A 6,761-nucleotide genomic window follows, 5' to 3' on the forward strand; every position below is an offset into this window, starting at 1 on the left:
GATGGCCCTTGGTTTTCATTTTAACTGCATTTCCCGGCATAGGACAAGCTGGGTGGGGGGAGGGAGGAATTCACATGCTCCCCACTCCCAGCTCAGCATCTGCCTCCCCACCCGCTTCAAACAGATGCTGGCTTTGTTAGGGAAAAAGAGACCAAACAGAAGCTGACAGCTCATGGTCTAGGACCAGGGCTGTTTTCAGGAAGAATAAGTTGTCACTGCTGGGGAAGGAGAGGGCAGATGTGTGATAATGGCAGAAATAATTTAGCCTCATCAGAATGATTGGCCCTACAAGGAGTCTAGAAACCGAGGTCTATTATTAGGCTATTTGTTTAATAAAGGGGGGATGAGAGGGAGGGAAAGGTGGGTGAATCCTGGGTCCTCGGACTCCAAAAATATCCTATCTATAAACCAAGAAGTGAGGCAAATATACCATCATCTTCTAACCACGTCCAGGACCCACACATTGTCTGCCTCTCTTCAGAGTAAACAAGGAGAAGAGGCAGCAGAGAAGATGACTCTGGGGGAGACCAAACCACAACCCACTTTCCTTTCTCTCTCCTCAGAGCCCTCTACGTCACCATCCTTTGTAAGAAAGATGAAGCCTCATTCTTCCAAGTCAACCAAGATGTTGACTTACACGGTGACCAACACGCATACACACAAACGTACACACGCATACACACACAAACACACACACACATTGGAAGACTATAGGATTCTCTACCTCAAAAACCCAAGAGAGCCACCTGAAAAACCATCAAAATATTTTTTTTAATGCCTTATGGTAGCAGGACATAAAATCAACGTACCCCAAATCAACAGCTTTCCTATTTGCCAGACATCAACATTTAAAAGTGTCAGGGAACAAAAAGAACTCATTCACGATAGCAATAAAAACTACAAAATGCCTAAGAATAAATCTAACAAGCTCTGGATAAATGGAGCAGAAAGACTGAAAAACACACAGGATTATAAACATTGAATTCTATTAATCCATTAAGTCAACACAGCCTAGATCAAAATCCCAACAGCATGTTTTATAGAACAAGAAAAGATGATTCTAAAATTCACCCAAGATCTTTCAATTGTGTTCGCTGCTGCCGCCGCGCCGCTGTCACTCTCCAACTCCAGCGCTGCCTCTAGCTCGCGGAGCTCCAGCGGAAGGAGAAGTGGGGTTAAGTCAGGAGGTCTCTTTACCATGGCTCGACTGCCCGCAAAGCGACCAGTGGTAAGGCACCGAGGAAGCAACTGGCTACAAAAGCCGCTCGCAAGAGTGCGCCCTCTACTGGAGGGGTGAAGAAAACTCATTGTTACAGGCCTGGTACCGGGGCGCTCCGCGAAATCAGACGTTATCAGAAGTCCACTGAACTTCTGATTTGCAAACTTCCCTTCCAGCGCCTGGTGCGGGAAATTGCTCAGGACTTCAGAACAGATCTGCGCTTCCAGAGTGCAGCTATTGGTGCTTTGCAGGAGGCAAGTGAGGCCTAGTTGGTTGGCCTTTTTGAAGACCCCAACCTGCGTGCTATCCATGCCAAACGTGTAACAATTATGCCAAAAGACATCCAGCTATAGCACGCCGCGTACGTGGAGAAGGTGCTTAAGAATCGACTATCATGGGAAACATTTCATTCTTTAAAAGAAAAAAAATTTCTCTTCCTGTTATTGGTAGTTCTGAATGTTAGATTCCCCCCCCCCCATGGGGTCAAAAGGTACCTAAGAATATGATTGCAGGTGGAAAAATAGGGGACAGAAATCAGGTAATGGCAGCTTTTCCATTTTCATTTGTGTGTGAATTTTTAATATAAATGCGGGGACATAAAGCATTAATGCAGGTCAAAACGTTTGAGTGAACAAGTTTCAGCAGTTCAACTTTATAACAATTATAAATAAACCTGTCAAATTTTTCTGGACAATGCCAGTATTTGGATTTTTTTTGGATTTTTTTAAAACAAGTAAATTTCTTATTGACTGCAACTAAATGGTGTTTGTAGCATTTTTATCATACAATAGATTCCATCCATTCACTATACTTTTCTAACTGAGTTGTGCTATATGCAAGTACATGTTTTTAATGTTGTCTGTCTTCTGTGCTCTTCCTGTAAGTTTGCTATTAAAATACATCAAACTATTTAAATAAATAAAATTGCAAAAATAAAATAAAATGCACCCAAAAGAAAAAGTGTACAAATGCTAAGAATATTTTGATAAAGATGAACAGCAAAGAGGAATTGCTCTATCAACTAACAAAACATAGAATAAGGATATAGTAATTACAATAGTGTAGTTTTGGCACCAGATCAGATTAAGAGTTCAGAAAAAGGGCTGTGTACATAGGGAAGTTTAGTATGTGATAAAAGCGGCATTTCAAATTATTGGGAATAGATGGATTTTTCAGTAGAAGTGTGAGGGGAGGTTTGTGGGGAAAGAAACAAAAGTTAAATCCCTACCTCACAGCCTCTGTAAAGACTTCAGTGGGAAGGCTATGCCCTTATCATGACTCTTTACACAAGGCTGGGTCTTAACAGGTTTTTGAGGCTCAAAGCCACTTTCAGTCTTAATACTGTTTGAAATCTAAGCTCAAGCCAACTCTTCAAGGCCCCAAATCTTTCACTTTTCATTTCCGTTTGTGCTGTAGGCTAAATAATGCCCCATCCGAACCCCAGGAACCTGTGAATACATTATCTCACATGGTAAAAAGGACTCTGCAGGTGTGATTAAACTAAGGATCTTGAGGTGGGGAGCTGATTCTGGATTATTAAACCGGGTGGGCCCAACCTAATCACAAGGGTCTTATAAAATGGAGGCAGGAGGATCAGAGTCAGAGAGAGAGGCTGGAGGAGGCTCTTTGAAGATGGAGGAAGGAGCTGTAAGTCAAGGAGTGCCAGCAGCCTCTAGAAGCTGGAAGAAGCAAGGAAACGGATTCTTCCCTGGACCCTCCAGAAGGACCAATCCTGCGAATACCTTTCATCCCAGGGAGACCCACTTCAGGCTTCTAGCCCTGAGAACTGTAAGGTAATAAATTTGTGCGGTTTTAAGCCACAAAGTTTATGGCCATTTGTTACAGCAGCAGTAGGAAGCTAACACAGCCTGCAGAGTGGTTAGTCCTTTCCTGGATACTCTCTGTGATCCGGGCACTCTGCAAGAACCAAGAGATACAGCACCAAACAAGATCCCTGCCCTCGGAGAATTTACAGTCATAGCGTAGACAACTATTAACTAATTATCAATCAATTAATTATAGGATTGACTTACAGTTACCATGAACTTCTAATATGAGAGTAAGCTCTGAGGGCTTAACAAAAGGACCTTACCTTACCTTGTGGAGGGGGGCCAGCAAAAGTTTCCCTGAAGATGTGATGTTTAAGCGGATCTCTAAGCTTTGAGCAGGAACTAGCTAGGCCAAGAAAAAGCAAAATCTGATCAAGGCAGTGCAAAGGCCCTGAGGCAGGAAGCAGCTTGAGGTTAAAAGGTAGCCAGTGATGAGCAGAGCACCCAGAGAGACAAGAAGCAGGCTAGACGGGATTGGACTGGGCTCCCTCCAAGCCCCTGATATAGGGGTCTCTCCCATCAGTTCAGCTGCCTCTCCAGGAAGGTACGTATTCAGAGCTCTTGCATGAAGACTTTCAGGATCTGAGCTAATCGTCATCGTCAGCTAGGGGACAAAAGAGAGAGAGAGCCTGGCAAACCCTGTAGAGGCCCAGGATCCCATGACCCCAGAAATAGAGGGTGTCCGGGCAGGTTGAGACCTCTCAGAAGGGAGAATCAGCCGTCTGGCCAAGTCAATCAGGGAGGGGCAGGAAGAGGTAAGTGCCGATTCCCCAGATAAGCCCTTTCAGGAATGACAAAAATGTCAGATGCCAGAGGCAACTGGCGGGGGTGCAGACAGCTGGAGCCAAGTCAGAGGGAAACTGCCACCTTCTCCCCAAAGGCCCTGGCGCCTCCGGGGCCAGCAGGGCCGCAGGGTCAGCGGGCAACCTGCAGCAGGGCCAGATTCCAGAAGGTACTCTCTGGGGAAGAGGGAAGCCTGAGCCTTTCACAATGACTCCAAGCAGAGAAGCCCCTCTGCCGGGCCTCCTGCGTGCTAGGAACTGGGGGACTTCTCAGCAAATGTCACACAGTCCCTGACCTTCCAGAATGTGGAAGGGGGAGGGGACCAGACCCTTTCAAAGACATAAAATGTTTCAGCTGCAAACTGCAGCCAGGCATGGGTGCAAACAACACCACACACACACACACACACACACACACACACACACACACGCACGTGCGCGCAGCAAACATCCATCCTCCAGCAAGTGTTGGTGCCCCCAGGCTTGTTCAGAGGGTGGACTCGGGCTGGAGGGAGCTGCAAAGGTGGGGGCCCTCGGCCAGGGAGCAGGTTGCGCTGAGTAATAATGAGCCTGCATATTTAATAAACACATTTCCTCATTTGATCTTAGCCCAATCCTATTAGTTTCAGGTTACTTGTGAGGCGTTGAGTCAATGAAGGGAAGCACTGGCCTGACTGTGGGTCCCCCCGGTCCCTTCTCCCCCATCCTGGGGCCACACAGGGTCCCCTCAGCTGTCACACTCCCGGGACACAAAGCTCCTCAGAATTCCTCAGCCTCTGACTCGCCACGGGCATCTCGGGACCCCAGACCCTCCAACCTGCTCCCCAGTCATACTTTGAGGGCGACCCTCTGTGTTCATCCACCGCCCCACCCCACCCAGTGGTGGAAGCTGGGAGAGAGGACCAGCCCCCATCCCTCACTCTTGGCCTTGAAAACCTGAGTGGGCTCTCAGGGATTCCGAAACCCTGACAGGACCCTCCCTTCTGTGTTTCTCTGGCTCCTCCACAGCACCAGGGTGGGCAACTGCAGGGCGAGGTTGCAAATGACCCCAGCCAGAGGTCCTCTGCAAAAGGCAGAGGGCACCATAACTGCTGAGGCATTTAACCTTGACCCACTAGGCCAGCGTTTCCCAGAGCACCGCGTCTGGAACACCAACCAACACGCTCCCCAGAAACGGATCCAGTGGTCCCAGATGTCTGCGAAACTCCTCTTTTCCCCAAGCTTTGCAAGGTCCATCATCACACTGCCCACTCTGGGAAAGCCTTTACCATTTCATGGGGCTGCATAGAGTGTCTACTAGATACTGTTCTAAGCCCTATATGAACATTAACTCATCGAAGCCCCAGAACGACCTGAGGAAGTAAACCCACGCCCATTTTACATATGAGACTGAGGCACAGAGAGGTCAGATGGTTCGCTCAGGGCCACCCAGCGCGGGGATTCAGACCCAGACCGCCTGGCTCCAGAGCCTGGTCTTCACACCCTCCCTCTTTCTGAAGGAAACCCTTGAGCTTGGTTCACGAGCATTTCCCAGGCTGCTTCTCATAACTTCCATTAACACCTGACGGAACAAGCTTGGCAACATCGTTACAGGCAGCAGGGGAGCCGGCAAAGGTCAGCAGTCAGCTGGCCAGCTCTGACCTTCCTGCCCATCACTCCGGACGCGGCTGGGGGTAGGGCAGACAGAGGCCCAGAAGGTGGGAGCCCCCGCCTCTTGCCCAAGTGTTACAGAATTAACCTGGACTGGGTCCAGCTTCTTTCAAGGTGGTCTTGTCCAGGCCACCAAAGAAACATGTAGACCCTGGTTTCAGGGAGGCAGGGAAAGGAAGCCCAGGCGAGGAAGCTGGGGACCCCTGACTCTTCAGAGAGGAGAACAGCGCGCCGTGTGTCTCCTTCCATAGGATCTGCTTCAGGGTTCCTGAAAATCCTCTAACAGTTAGTTATTGTTACTCTATTCCCCTGCTCCAGGCAGAGCTGGTCTGGGTCCAGCTTGCACACTCTCGAAGCAGCACTGAAGTGTCGGACCAGTTCAAGCCAAGAGAAGCCTGCAGCCGTGTTCTTATTGCCATAGGAATTGTTTCTCTGGGAATGGATTTTAAAATAACAGAGAGGCTGAGGGGGGAGAGGTGAGCCAGAGGAAGGGCGAGGAGATTCAGAAAACCCCGGGGCCTTAAGAAAAGGCCTCACCAGATATTTACATCGAGGCCATTCCATGTGATTTTCCACCCAATCCTACTTCAAAGGAAGAAGCAGGACCCCCTAAAGTGGGTGGCCTCTGTGGCTCCCCTAAATGTGGCTTCCAGAGCTGGCCTGGTGGGGGGTGGAGCACAGAGAAGGACCTCACTCCAGGACCTCTCAGAAGGACAGAACTGCCCGGGGGCAGAGGCCACCCCCTCGGCTTCCCAGAGGACAGAGGTCAAGGCACTTGTTCACTCACTTGCTCAAAAAGCAACCACGGAACACCTGATACGCGCAAGCCTGCGCTAGATGTTAAAAATACAAGTATTTTACAAAAACACAAGGTGCGTGAACACCACGCTTTGTTGCCTTTTCAAAGCTGAGAAAACACTGGGGAGTCTTTGCAAGGTTCCAGGAAGCAAAACAGCCAGCTTCTGGCATCCCACAGGCACTGGGAAAGTCCAGGAGCCCCAGGCTGCAACCTGTTCTGGCCTGTCCGTGGTCCAGCAAGTGGCCAGATGCTGCCAACTGCACAGATTCTGAGCGCTCGTCACTCGGCGGCTCCCTCCCCACTGCCCCAGCCCCGTTTCAGGGTTCCTGACACTGCCTGTTAGCTGTCTCCCTCCTCCGGCCCCATCTCCTCCATACCAGTAACGCTGACACAGGACCCACTGTGACCAAGCCTCGACCCAAAGCCCAAGCTCCTTAGGGCTGGCAGAAAAGGGGCTTCACCCTCAGGGCCCGAAGGCCCCA

At 49.4% G+C, this 6,761-nt stretch overlaps 1 pseudogene; it reads left to right on the forward strand.

Moving 5' to 3' along the window:
* Positions 1-343: 343 nt before the first annotated feature.
* On the forward strand, positions 344-1,616 carry LOC117200985 (histone H3.3A-like; annotated as a pseudogene).
* The last annotated feature ends 5,145 nt before the right edge of the window (positions 1,617-6,761 follow it).

Source organism: Orcinus orca, chromosome 16 (genome assembly GCF_937001465.1).
Source record: "Orcinus orca chromosome 16, mOrcOrc1.1, whole genome shotgun sequence".
Taxonomy (NCBI): Eukaryota; Metazoa; Chordata; class Mammalia; order Artiodactyla; family Delphinidae; genus Orcinus; species Orcinus orca.